The sequence below is a fragment of the Microtus pennsylvanicus genome, chromosome 2 (assembly GCF_037038515.1).
Source record: "Microtus pennsylvanicus isolate mMicPen1 chromosome 2, mMicPen1.hap1, whole genome shotgun sequence".
Lineage (NCBI taxonomy): Eukaryota > Metazoa > Chordata > Mammalia > Rodentia > Cricetidae > Microtus > Microtus pennsylvanicus.
The window spans coordinates 57,347,222-57,360,621 of record NC_134580.1 but is presented as its reverse complement, the minus strand read 5'-3'; positions in this window follow the sequence as shown (position 1 = coordinate 57,360,621).

The following is a 13,400-nucleotide window of genomic DNA, read 5'->3' as shown; positions in this document are numbered from 1 at the left end:
GAGAGGGGCCTGACTGCTTGCAAAATAGAAGATACGAAGACATGAAGCTTTAGTGAAGTTGCTCGTGCGTTATTCGGGGTCAAAGGAGAAAATACGGCAGAACCACCACAGCAAGCGGCAGTTGGGGAAGTGTGCGAAGTGCTCTATAAGGTGCCTTTTCCTAAAGTCGGCAGCTTCCTGGGAGCCAACACTGCTCTTCGCCCTGACTGCGATCTGTGACGGCTATGAAGGCTTTTATTCTCGCCTCTCTGTGCCTTACCAAAGAGCACGACAGTTGTAGGATGCAGGGGTTTTGTTGTTGTTGTTGTTGCTGTTGTTTTTTTTTGTTTGTTTGTTTTGTTTTGCTTTTTTGGGGTTTTTTTCGAGACAGGGTTTCTCTGTAGCTTTGTTGCCTGTCCTGGAACCAGCTCTTGTAGACCAGGCTGGCCTCGAAATCCCAGAGATCTGCCTGCCTCTGCCTCCCGAGTGCTGGGATTAAAGGCGTGTGCCACCACTGCCCGGCAGGATGCAGGTTTTAAAACAGCGATGAGCAAGGCAGAGAGGCACTGAGCATGGCCCTATGAAGAATCTACTTGTCACAAAGGGAGCAAGGCCTTCTTCAAGGGCCACCTTTGACAAAGCAATGAGGAAATGCTTGAAACTAAAGAGTCGACTTAGGAGGCAAATAGAATCCAACATGCCAGGGGCACCATGAACAATGACATAAGAAAACAGAGACTATTGCTGGGCATTGTATGCATTCAAAAGGACAGGTCTACTGGTCCTAGCTCATAACTTCTCTGGGAGATTTAGTGACATATTCCAAACCAAAACGCAAATCCTTTTCACAATACTCTCACAGTCTTTGAATATAATCTTGCAGCTTGAGACGCTCTTTTAAGATACCTCTAGGAACATCTAAAGAACTTAAAAGTTCATGTTAGAAAACTGACTGCAACATACCTAGAGACCTAATACCACAGTCTGATTCCATAAGCCATATAATAATAGTCTCATGAAGCATAAAAAAATAAAATTTTGGTGGAGGAAGCATGTTCTTGCTCAGTGCCATAATGAACTGAGTGGGACAAAGAGAACGGCGTGCAGATCCAGGGCAGAATGCCCCAGGCTTCGAGGAATAAACAGGGACACTATTATGGTGAGCAAATGTATGGTATGGTATGGAAGAGAGAGAGACAGAGTGGTTCGTGTCCTGCGGACAGAGGAATATCTGAAGAGGAGAAAGAAGTGAGGAGCAAGTGTATATGGTATGCACAAAATATTAATAACTGAGTTCAGAAGTTGGCATATGAGAAGGAAAAGCAGCTAGTTCTTTTTATTGTTTTATTTTTATGTTTTTTAACCTGCCTTTTTTTCATTTTTTTTTATTGAGTTCTACATTTTTCTCGGCTCCCCTCCCTGCCTCTCCCCTTCCCTGCAACCCTCTCCCAAGGTCCCCATGCTCCCAATTTACTCAGGAGATCTTGTCTTTTGCTATTTCTCATGTAGATTAGATCTATGTATATCTCTCTTAGGGTCCTCATTGTTGTCTAGGTTCTCTGGGATTGTGATTTGTGGGCTGGTTTATTGTTTTATTTATAGGACATCTGAGAGACCTTTTGATTATTTTCACATTTTAATTGAAGTTTCACCCCTTTGTGCCGAGGTGTTGCTGAATCCTTTTGAGGAATGAGCCATCACTAGAGAGCTTGACTCTATGGCACAGGAAGCCACCCCCATTTATTAAAAAGGAAATGGAATCTGGAATATTAGCTTCATAAACATTTGGTAAATCTCCAATGAAAAGTACAGCCTGAGTATTCAGGAGCAGACCTTATCATTGCATTGAAGTTTATCAACCTGGGGAAAAAACCTTCAGAGGGAGAAGCAAAGGTAGACCTAAAGAGCTATCTTGGGTGGATGCCTGTGTTTGAGGAATTTTCTGAATGCCTGAATAAAGAGATGGAACATTGAGAAGGAGCAATCATGGGAAGAAGGCGAAATGATGCTAAGACGAATCAGGCTTTTCCTAATTTCACCTGTTACTAACTGTAGCCATGACCCTTTATGCCTTAAAACAGGGATGTGCATCTCTGAATTACTCACTTTGCTGCAACAATATCTCATCCATGTTTCTTCTTTGTTTGAAGCATGTATATGTCACATATGGGGTGTATATATATATGTATGTATACATATATATATATATATATTTCTTGTAAATGAAAGAAGTAACATTCGGCAAGTGGATTGATAGCTCTTTGCTCCTTTTCTTTTTCTAAAAAAAAACAGTTTTTAATCTAATTTTTTGCTATTTGGAAACACTTGATTAGCCATCTCAGTGCTTATGCTATACTTCATAAACAGTTGGAAAGTGAGCTTGGATTTCTAGATAGAACCAAAGATAGAGAGAATAACAGTGCAGATGGACTTTCTTAGACTGTCATCTCAAATAACAACTCGGAGTCTTATTAGTAATTATGAAATCTTGGCCTTAGTTTAAGCTTGTCTGCCTAGCTCTTATTACTTAAATTAACCCATTTCTATTCATCAATGATTTGTCATGTGGCTCAGTTACCTCTGCTTTGTACCATATGTCCAACTTATTTGGAATTTCTCTAGCATCCTCAGCGTGCCTAAATGCTTCTCCTCTTCTTCTCCCAGGAAATCCCTCTCCTCTTCTCTCCTGCCTAGTTATTAGCCATCTTGCTCTTAATTAAACCAATCAGAAGAAGCCTTTGACAGAAACACATTTTTACAGTGTACACAAATATTCTGCAACATTGCAGAATGGAAAAGAATGAAAGACAAATTTCTCATCTCATTGCAGTAAAGTGAACTGAAATGGAGTTCCATAAAAACGGATTGCTGTGAACATGTGTTCTCTTTCTGTGCTAAGGGAGAGGGAGGGAGGGAGGGAGGGAGGGAGGGAGGGAGGGAGGGAGGGAGGAAAGGAGGGAGGGAGGGAGGGAGAGAAAGAAAGAAACTTCATTGTATATAATTGTCTTAGAGTTTCTAATGCAGTGATGAAATATTACCATGACCAAAGGCTACCTGGGGAGGAAATGGTTTATTTCAGACACAGTTCCATATAACAATTCATCATCAAAAGCAGCGAGGGCAGGAACTCATGTATGGCAGGAACTTGGGAGCAGGAGCTGATGCAGAGACCATAGAGAGATACTGCTTACTGGCTTACTGGCTTGCTCATCATGGCTTCCTCAGCCTGATATCTTACAGAACCCAGAATCGCCAGCCCAGGAGTAGCACCACTCACAGAGGCTGGGCTGTCCCCCATTAATCACTAGTTAAGAAAATGAGGTTCCCTCCTCTCTGATGACTCCAGATCGTTTCAAGTTGACAGAAAACTAGTCAGTACAATAATTAAAGAAAATGATATAAAAGCTATGGAATCAAGATACTATTTACAAAAAATTTTGCTTGTCCTGCGGGAAAATTCCCCGTACATTATTTGGCTTATTGTCTCTAGGCTATTGTTTGGTTATGTTTGATTGGGCACTAATCTCTCACGCAATTATCACCCGGAGAGCTAATTTAATGAGGTCATACAGAGTAAGTATTGCAAATGAGCTTCTGTGTGCCACTGCTAATATCCTAACATTATTTGGAGAAGAGTAAATAACCAACTATAATAGACACACACTCACACATCAAAGGTCTCTTAGAAGGCAAAATACGGAAAACATGACTTTGATTTATTTGAAGATGATAAGATTAGAAAAGCCACCAGTAAGATGACTCAGTGGATAAAAACACACTGACCAAAGCCAATAATCTGAGTTTTATCCCTGGAAGCCATGCAGAGGTAGAAAGAAGAATAAATAAAGATAATTTTAAAAGATTATAAACCTCCCCCCCCAAAAAAATGGGGTAAAACAACAGATAGCACAAGATATGCTTGCTGGATTTAGAGGCAGTATCCAAAGATCTCAGAGATATCGGCATGGAAAGCTCTCTTCAGAACAGAACTAATCAACTGAAGATGCTAAGGTGAAAAAAAAATAATTTGCAGCAACAAAAGTCTACACAGCTATTAGAAAACAAAAATGTTTGGTCAGGCATAGTAGTGTGTGCTTTAATCGTCTTTAATCCTAGCACTAAGGAGGCAGAAGCAGGTGGCTTTCTTTGAGCTCCAGGCCAGCCTGCTCTATACTGAATTGCAATTTCCTGGCAAAGCAGAGCTATGTAATAAGACCCTGTATAGAAAACAAGAGTTTAATTTTCATCCCCACTTTGGTGCTACAGATGGAACCCTGGACAGTGTGCAGCTGAGGTTACCTTCTGCCCCTAAGCTACATTCCCAAGGCTTCTTTCTGTCTGAAGTAAACCATACTATTTTACAAAAGTCCAAAACAAAGGAATAAAACATGTCATATTTCCACATAGAGAGATTCAGTGTTGTAAAATCTCCCAAAGCAATTCATAATTTGATTTATTCTCAATTAAAATTCCAACAAGAGTTTTCAAGGAAATTGATGTTTGTGTTCTAAAGTCTACATGTAAAAGAACATTCATAGAATATTTGGCTAAAGAAAAGTGAGAAGGAAATAGAAATATATATACTAAGTGATATATTTATATATGTAATATACATTATATAATGTATAATGTGGCTATATTATATACATGTTTATATATATTTATGTGTGATATATGTTATATATATATATATATATTTCAAATGTGCTTGTATGCTGTGTACCCCAGGAGAAGTCTTGCCTGATTATCTGTAGATTATGTCAGAACACTTGATCTAGGAGGAAGATGACTAAGAATATAAATAATTAAGTAAAGCAACTCTATTAATCATTGAGGTGATAAATTTTTAGTTGATGTATTAAAACAATTGAGTTTCTACCAGAAAAGACATATTTAACCTTATTTTTCATATAGCATTTTAGAGATCTTAAAATTCAAACATTTGAAAAAATAGCATTAGAGAAAAAGATAGAATTTTTTTTTTTACTGCTTTGGCCTGGCTGTAGTTTCTCAAATGAGCTGCAGAACACTTAAATTAGAGAGAAAACAACCATCAAGCTTTATAGATGGAGAATTAATTTTTGCATAATAAAAGGTATTGTAAAGCATATCCCAAACAAATAGCTAAATGGGAGAAGACATTTTTCTAAATATACTGAAGAAAAGCTTCCATAGAGAACTAAATCAGTCAAATTCCAGCAATTTTCAGAACAGACAAAGACTATGAATGAGCAAATTATGAACCAAGGACTACGTGTAGAGAGAGGGAGAGCAGGGGAGAGGTTGCTAGTACCAAGGAAACTCAATTTTAAAATGTGATTTTTAACTACACATTTGAGACAGCTTTAAAATAAAGATAATGTTTAGAGTGGTTGAAAACAGAGGAGTATGTACTCTCAAGTATTGCTGGTAGGTGTTTGAATATGTACAGAGATTGGGGAGGTCAGTCTAGCACATAACAAAATTTAACATGCACAGAATTCTGGCTCATAAATTTCTTTTGTAAAGCATTTACCCCATACAGTTGCATTGTGAAATTACTATGTTAGTGATAATTTCATGTCTTTTACTATATTCTGGATTATTTTATTTGTGTTTAATATAAGAATAAACCCCTTAGCTGCTTATCTTTAAAAATTAAAACTAATGAAGCAGCATATAAGAAGGTTTGGATGGAGGAAAGGGACAGAGGAAATGATCACAAAAAGTAAAAGGAAAAATTTGAATGCTATATTGGCAAAAAAAAAATAAGAACTTTGACAAAAGTCTAAAATTTTTTATTCTAAACTTCATTTTAATCTTAAATTTTGCTTAGGGTGAGATTCAAAGGTGTTAAAAAGCAGGCTAAGCCATGCTCAGGCCAAATATATCAATACAACGCACAATATGTTACGGATTTCTGAACAAAGTACTCAGAATTATTATCTGCATGACAAGCTCAAACGATGCATATGAGACTTGTGAATTGCAGTCTGTCACTCTAGCTTGCTATAAAATATTCCTCCAGTAACTTACAGGCCTTACCTGTGTTGTGGCAGAAAAGACTCAGGAGTTGGTTTTTGTTTGTTTTGTTTGTATTCCATTTCTTTAATTTCTCCCTCTTATTTTTGAAATTATAATATATTTACATCATTTCTCCCTTCCTTTTCCTCCCTTCAAAAACATTTCGTACACCCCTTCTTGCTCTCTTTCAAATTCTGCATATATGCATATGTATGTATTTCTAAATATAACCTGCTCTGCCTTTATAATGTTGCTGATTTTTCGCGCTGACCAGTTGGGATTGTATAACCAAGTGGTGTTATCCAACTCCCCAGGAGGACCCTGGCGAAGACAATTTATTCTACTCTCAGCATTTCTTGGTTGGCTATAGTTCTTCCTGTAGGCTTAGGGGCCCATGAGTTTTCCCTTGTCCTCACTCAGCTCATCTTCAGGTGGCTTTTCTTTGGTGAAATTTTATGAACATAGCCTTTGACATTGCTAGTATGCACAATCCCACAGCAAACTTCCTGTTCCTCTGGGCTCTCTTCTGCCGCATCTTCTGAAACTTGGCCACCATGAGCATTTTAATACTGGGAGTAGGAAAGTCTTAAACTGACTATACTCTGACATCCAGGGAAAAAAGGCAGAGGGGTTAAACTTCATACAAGTCTCTTTCTGTAAAGCTCAGTTACATAAAATTATAATTTGTATTTAGTTTTAGAGCTATAAAAATATAAATAAATACATAAATAATAACTAAAACCTACATGGCACATGATTCTTGGTCTCTAAAACATCTTTAAGATGTAGTTGGAAAACCACGCCTAATAGCTTATGATCTCTTATTAGTGATAATTGAGAAGACATAAACAAGCAAACATCTATTCACCTCAGACAGAACACTGACTACAGAAAAAAGAAATGACTCCACCCAGTTTTGCTTTCTGAACCAGTAAAGATTGTTGGTGTACCTTACAGAAGTGTGGCTACCTCAAAGACACTTCCTTCCTAGACAGGAAGACTCAGCACTGGTAATTTCTCTCCTCAGCTACCTCTCTGGAGCCCCCTGCCCAAATTCAGGGGGCTCTGCTGCAGAATCACCTCTTCCAAGCAACTATTTACTGCTTTTATAATCTGAGGTGGGGAGCTAGGACTTGTGAATCTTGGGTCTTTCTCAGCTTTGGTGGTAAATTAAGGATTTTTTTTCCTTAACTTTCCTTAGTTTTCTGGCTCTTATGAGACTCCTTGGTTTCTCCGGGAGGGAATATTCAATTAAGAGGAAATAGTTACACAGTCCCAAAGCACTGGAAATTCGAGGAAAGACTCATTTCTCTCTGGAGATTTTATCCATTTCAAAGCCATTGCTTCAGTGTTGATTTCTCTGTAAAGGACGTCCTGACATCCTTAGAATTTACCACTTGTTCTGTATATCGAACTTTGCAGATTTCTGTATCAAAAAAAGTATCTCTTTGCAATTATATTTATATATATATATATATATATATATATATATATATATATATATATATATATGTCAATTCAACACCAAGAACAGGGTGGCCTTGACCTAGCACACTGGCTGGAGCATTGCATGTGATTGAAGATTATTACTTAACCAATGGGCTTTCATATTCATTCACTTACTGGCTCCAACTGCTCCAACTGAATTTATGAATTGGAAAATGCCTGATCTAAGCTAACTCTCCAAAGCTCTGAAGCACAGGGGTAGCTGCCATGTAAAAGGATTTATAAATTCAAGTCATTGTCTTATATCACAAAGTCTGTTTTTTTTTTTTTAAAAAAAAAAAGGTCTTTGGAGTCTAACAGGATTTATTTAGATGACATCAATTCTTCCTTTTGGTGAAATGGATTTTAGCACGAGCAATCATTTATTCAATTCTCCAGGGACTGTAGCTTAGCCTTATTTACATGGAAAATGTTTAATCTTTCAGATTCAATTCTGCTTTCAGAGCTAGAGGCTGAGAACATAGTGAGACACCCAGAAAGAGCTTACACGGAGTGTGCATGAACCCAGAGGGGCTGACAGCATAGTGAGACACCCAGAAAGAGCTTACACGGAGTATGCATGAACCCAGAGGGGCTTCAGGCTCAGACATATCCAGTGTGTCTAGAGGACAGTGGCAGAATAGAGTCACAAGCAACTGATGTTCATGAGAAATGTAAAACTTTTCATTGCGAGTAGCTCGCACAGAATGAACAAAATGGTAATGAATAAACTCTTAGGAGTAGTATTAGGGAGTATTTTAAATTTAGCAAGGTGCATACTTTTTGGCTCATAACCATTGTAATCAATTTTATAATCTCTATGGCCATTTTTATCTTGTATACTATTTGAATACCAGTAACAGAAATAGTTTCAGGTATTTATAAAGTTTCAATCCTAAATTGCACAAAATTTGCAAGTATCTAAAGTATCCCTGCCACGTCTTACACATGGAAGGACACCATGAGAGGATAATTGTCCTTGATACCCTCTTTTTTCCTATTAGTAATATTTTTGTTACTGTGATTAAAAGACCTATTAGAAACTACTTAAAGGACCCAAGGCTTATATTTTTTCTCATGATTTCAGGGAGATTTCAGTCCATCATAGTAGGAAAGGCATGGCAATAAAAGTGGCTCCTTCCACGATGCTGGCAACATGTCTGGACCACTTGTTCATATATCTAAAGGCCAGAAGCAGGGCTAAGATTAACTGTCAAAGACTCACTCATCTCATGACCTTCTTCTGCCAGCCAGGCCCCACATGCCAAAGTTTCTGCACTGCTCAAACTAGAATCTCATCCTGGGGACCTGGCATTTAAAATGTAAACCTGTGGAGCAAAAAAAATTCAAACCATAATACTATTCCTCTGCATGATTATGAAGCCAGAGACTTTGGGCTAGTCGCTTAACATTCATCCTTTTATTTTTTTTTTACTTCCTTGGCCCAAATATTGGGGGGGGGGGTTATTGTTGTTGTTGTTTTTTTCCAGCTCCATGACTAAGAGGAAATTGATGCAATCTCAAACATCTGTGGTGGATAAGTGTCTCACAGAAGTCACCAGCACGCGGCATCCCCCTGCAACTGTTACTGATATAGGGATGGCCTTCTGTGTTTAGCTCCCTCATACTAAAACAAAAGGCCTATACTCAGTCTTTGGGTATTTCTCTCTCACAGTTTTTTTTTTTATGTTTTTTTTTTCCTTTGATTTTTTTTATTTTTTTATTTTTTTTATTGATAAAAGGAGAATAAAGAAAAGAAAGAAAAAAGAAACAAATTTCCACCTCCTCCCAGCCTCCCCTTTCCCTCCCCCTCCTCCCATTCTTCTCCCCCTCCTCCCACCCCTCTTCCTTTCCCCACACTTTTCTCCCCCTCCCTCTCCAGTCCAAAGAGCAGTCAGGGTTCCCTGCCCTGTGGTAAGTCCTAGGTCCTCCCCCCTCCGTCCATATCTAGGAAGGTGAACATCCAAACTGGCTAGGCTCCCACCAAGCCAGTACATTGCGTTGGATCAAAACCGCGTGCCATTGTCCTTGGCGTCTCATCAGCCCTCATTGTTCGTCATGTTCAGAGAGTCCAGTTTTATCCCATGCTTTTTTTGGTAACAGTCCAGCTGGCCTTGGTGAGCTCCCAGTAGATCAGCTCCACTGTCTGTGGGTGCACCCCTCGTGGTCCCGACTTCTTTGCTCATGTTCTCCCTCCTTCTGCTCCTCCTTGGGACCTTGGGAGCTCTATCCAGTGTTCCAGTGTGGGTCTCTGTCTCTATCTCCATCCATCGCCAGATGAAAGTTCTAGGATGATATGCATGATATTCGTCAGTATTGCTCTAGGATAGGGTCATTTCAGGTTCCCTATCCTCAGCTGCCCAAGGAACTAACTGGGGGCCTCAGCTTGGACACCTGGGAGCCCCTCTAGGGTCAAGTCTCCTGCCCATCCTAAAGTGGGTCCTTTAACTAAGAAATGGGGTTCCGTGCTCCCCTATCCAACCTTCCTTTATCCCGATCCTGCTGTTTCCCCAAGTCCCCCCTCCTTTCCTTCTACCTTTTCTCTCCCCATCTCCCCTTACACCCATCCCACCCCACCCCCAACATCCCACTTTTCTCCCCGGCAATTTTGTCTACTTCCCTTATCCAAGAGGATAACTATATGTTTTTCCTTGGGTTCACCTTCTTACTTAGCTTCTTTAGATTCGCCTATTGTAGACTCCGTGACCCCTATTTATGGCTAGAAACCAATTATGAGTGAGTACATCCCATGACAATCCTATACAATAAAGGATTGTCTGGAGGCATTACCATCCCTGACTTCAAACTCTATTACAGAGCTACAGTAATGAAAACAGGGTGGTACTGGCATAAAAACAGAGAAGTCGACCAATGGAATCGTATAGAAGACCCGGATTTAATCCCACAAACCTATGAACACCTCATTTTCGATAAAGGAGCTAAAAGTATACAATGGAAGAAAGAAAGCATCTTCAACAAATGGTGCTGGCACAACTGGATGTCAACCTGTAGAAGAATGAAAATAGACCCATATCTATCACCGTGCACAAAACTCAAGTCCAAATGGATTAAAGACCTCAATATCAGCCCGAAAACACTGAACCTGATAGAAGAGAAAGTGGGAAATACCCTACAACAGATGGGCACAGGTGATCGCTTCTTAGGTATAACCCCAGAAGCACAGACATTAAGGGCAACATTGAATAAATGGGACCTACTAAAACTGAGAAGCTTCTGTAAAGCAAAGGACACGGTCACCAAGACACAAAGGCAACCTACTGACTGGGAGAAGATCTTCACCAACCCCACAACAGACAAAGGTCTGATCTCCAAAATATATAGAGAACTCAAGAAACTAGACTTTAAAAGGCTAATTAACCCAATTAAAAAATGGGGCACTGAACTGAACAGAGAATTCTCAACAGAAGAAGTTCAAATGGCCAAAAGACACTTAAGGTCGTGCTCAATCTCCTTAGCAATCAGGGAAATGCAAATCAAAACAACTTTGAGATATCATCTTACACTTGTCAGAATGGCTAAAGTCAAAAACACCAAGGATAGCCTTTGCTGGAGAGGCTGTGGAGGAAGGGGTACACTCATCCATTGCTGGTGGGAATGCAATCTTGTGCAACCACTGTGGAAGTCAGTGTTTCGGTTTCTCAGGAAATTCGGGATCAACCTACCCCTCGACCCAGCAATACCACTCTTGGGAATTTACCCAAGAGATGCTCTATCATATGTCAAAAGCATTTGTTTAACTATGTTCATAGCAGTATTATTTGTAATAGCCAGAACCTGGAAACAACCTAGATGCCCTTCAATGGAAGAATGGATGAAGAAAGTATGGAATATATACACATTAGAGTACTACGCTGCAGTAAAAAACAATGACTTCTCAAATTTTGCATGCAAATGGATGGAAATAGAAAACACTATCCTGAGTGAGGTATCCCAGACCCAAAAAGATGAACATGGGATGTACTCTCTCTCACACAGTTTTGACGGACACAAGGAAGTGCACTGCTCCATTGCAGCAAGCAGCCGTCTAATAGAGATAATGAAAGAACCTTAGGACACTTAGCCAGCCACTTTGAAGAGTAGAGCAGAAAGACAAACATTTCAGGTCCCTGGTGGTAAGATGAGAGCCACTGAATCAAAACCCTTTACAGATGATAATTGCACAATTGTGATGCAGCCCAGGGAAGCTCCTTCTTGTTTATATTAGGATGATTCACAGCTTCAGCTACTATCATTGAAACCACACCAAGCAACACATTACAGAAACAGCCAAATGTGATTATTGAGCATGCGAAATTTTGGGTTGCACTCAAAAGAAAAGTTAAAAAAACCTAATTCAGTGATTTACATAATTGTTATCATAGCACAAAATAATTAGATATAAATGATACTCACTGCATGTAAGTGGGTAATTTTCCAGGGAGCTGGAGGGAGAAGGTGACACAAAGTAATGAATAGCAAACATTGTTCACATTATGGAAAGAGAGAGTGTTCTGCTTATTCCTAAAAGAAGGAAGTTCAGCTACCTTAGGCTTAATGCTCTGTTCCCAGCTGCAAAGGCGCTGATGTTTATGGAGTCCATTAGAGAGCGAGGCTCTCTCCTGGGTCCTTTGCAGAGTGATGGAATCAGCAGTTGTTAACATAAGATACCTGGATTTTTCAAAGGTCCATGTGTAGAGAAGGAAATGCAATGCAAATCTTTGCTTTTCTGCACCATCCAAAATTCTACATTCATGTTTTAAGAACAATTTATTCAACCAAGACATAGTTCTTAATAAATTATAGGATGCGCAAGGATTCCCTTATCAGCTACATTCAGAGTTAGTCCCAATACAGCCACACAAAATTGGGTTATACTCTTAAAGCTTTGTCAAAAAAAACCAAAAAACCCTAACATTTCACAGGGTTCGATGTTAGGTAAAATTGTTAGTGATTAGCCCCCATTCCAAAGCAGTCTGTATACCAATTATCAGTACTATAGGAGCTAGCTAGAGCTCAAGGAACTTCCTCATAGGTATTTTTCAAGGGAATTATTATAGTGAAAACAGGTTAAAAAACGTATTTCCCATTTCTTTTATGTAATTGAATATCCCAAGTACTATAGAAGAAAAACAAATTATCTCAAGAACCCACATACCTTCATATCCAAGCAACTAGTTATAGATTAACAGAGTGTAAAAAAACAAGGCTTTTTTTCAGCCACTTCTTTTACTGGTAGGCTGCATTTAATGGTTACAAAGGATGGATCAATAACTTTATTACTTATCTCAAAAGGTAATCTTATAAGGAATCCTAAAAGAATCACAAACCTAAACTTTCATATATAAAAAGCAGTCATCTCTATTTAAATCCTCAGAATGCATATCCACTCATCAACAGTTTTTTCTGTCAAGAGGCTGAGGGCAGAAATGGGCACAAGGAATGAGTCATCACCTTTGATCACCAACCCATTCTTGCAAGAAAGGCACATCAGCTAATAATAATTGTGCTGCTTTGTTATTGTTCCCTGACCTTAATGAGTCTTTACTCAATTATGTGCCTTTCTAAAACTTTAGATTGTTTCCCAAAGTTTTTCACCTCAAAGCTATTAATAAAAACATCTTAACCTTGAGCCATATTTAAAACTTTGTTTCAGTTATGATGCACACACCAAAACCTGTGAACACATCTTGCAACAATTAAGATTAAAAGAACCTGAGCTAACTTAGCTTCTGGGACTCAGTTGTTCTTAATCATTAATCTAAGCCACAGTCCTCAAGAGAAACTAGCTGTATGATGTTTCCTTGTTTGTGTTTTCTATCCTCTGCAGCCTCTTTTTTATCAGGGGCAGAGGCAACACCATTATCTTGCTTCTACCTATATTAGTTTTCCCACTAAGATAACCTCTATTATAACCCCTCACTATATTTAAAGAC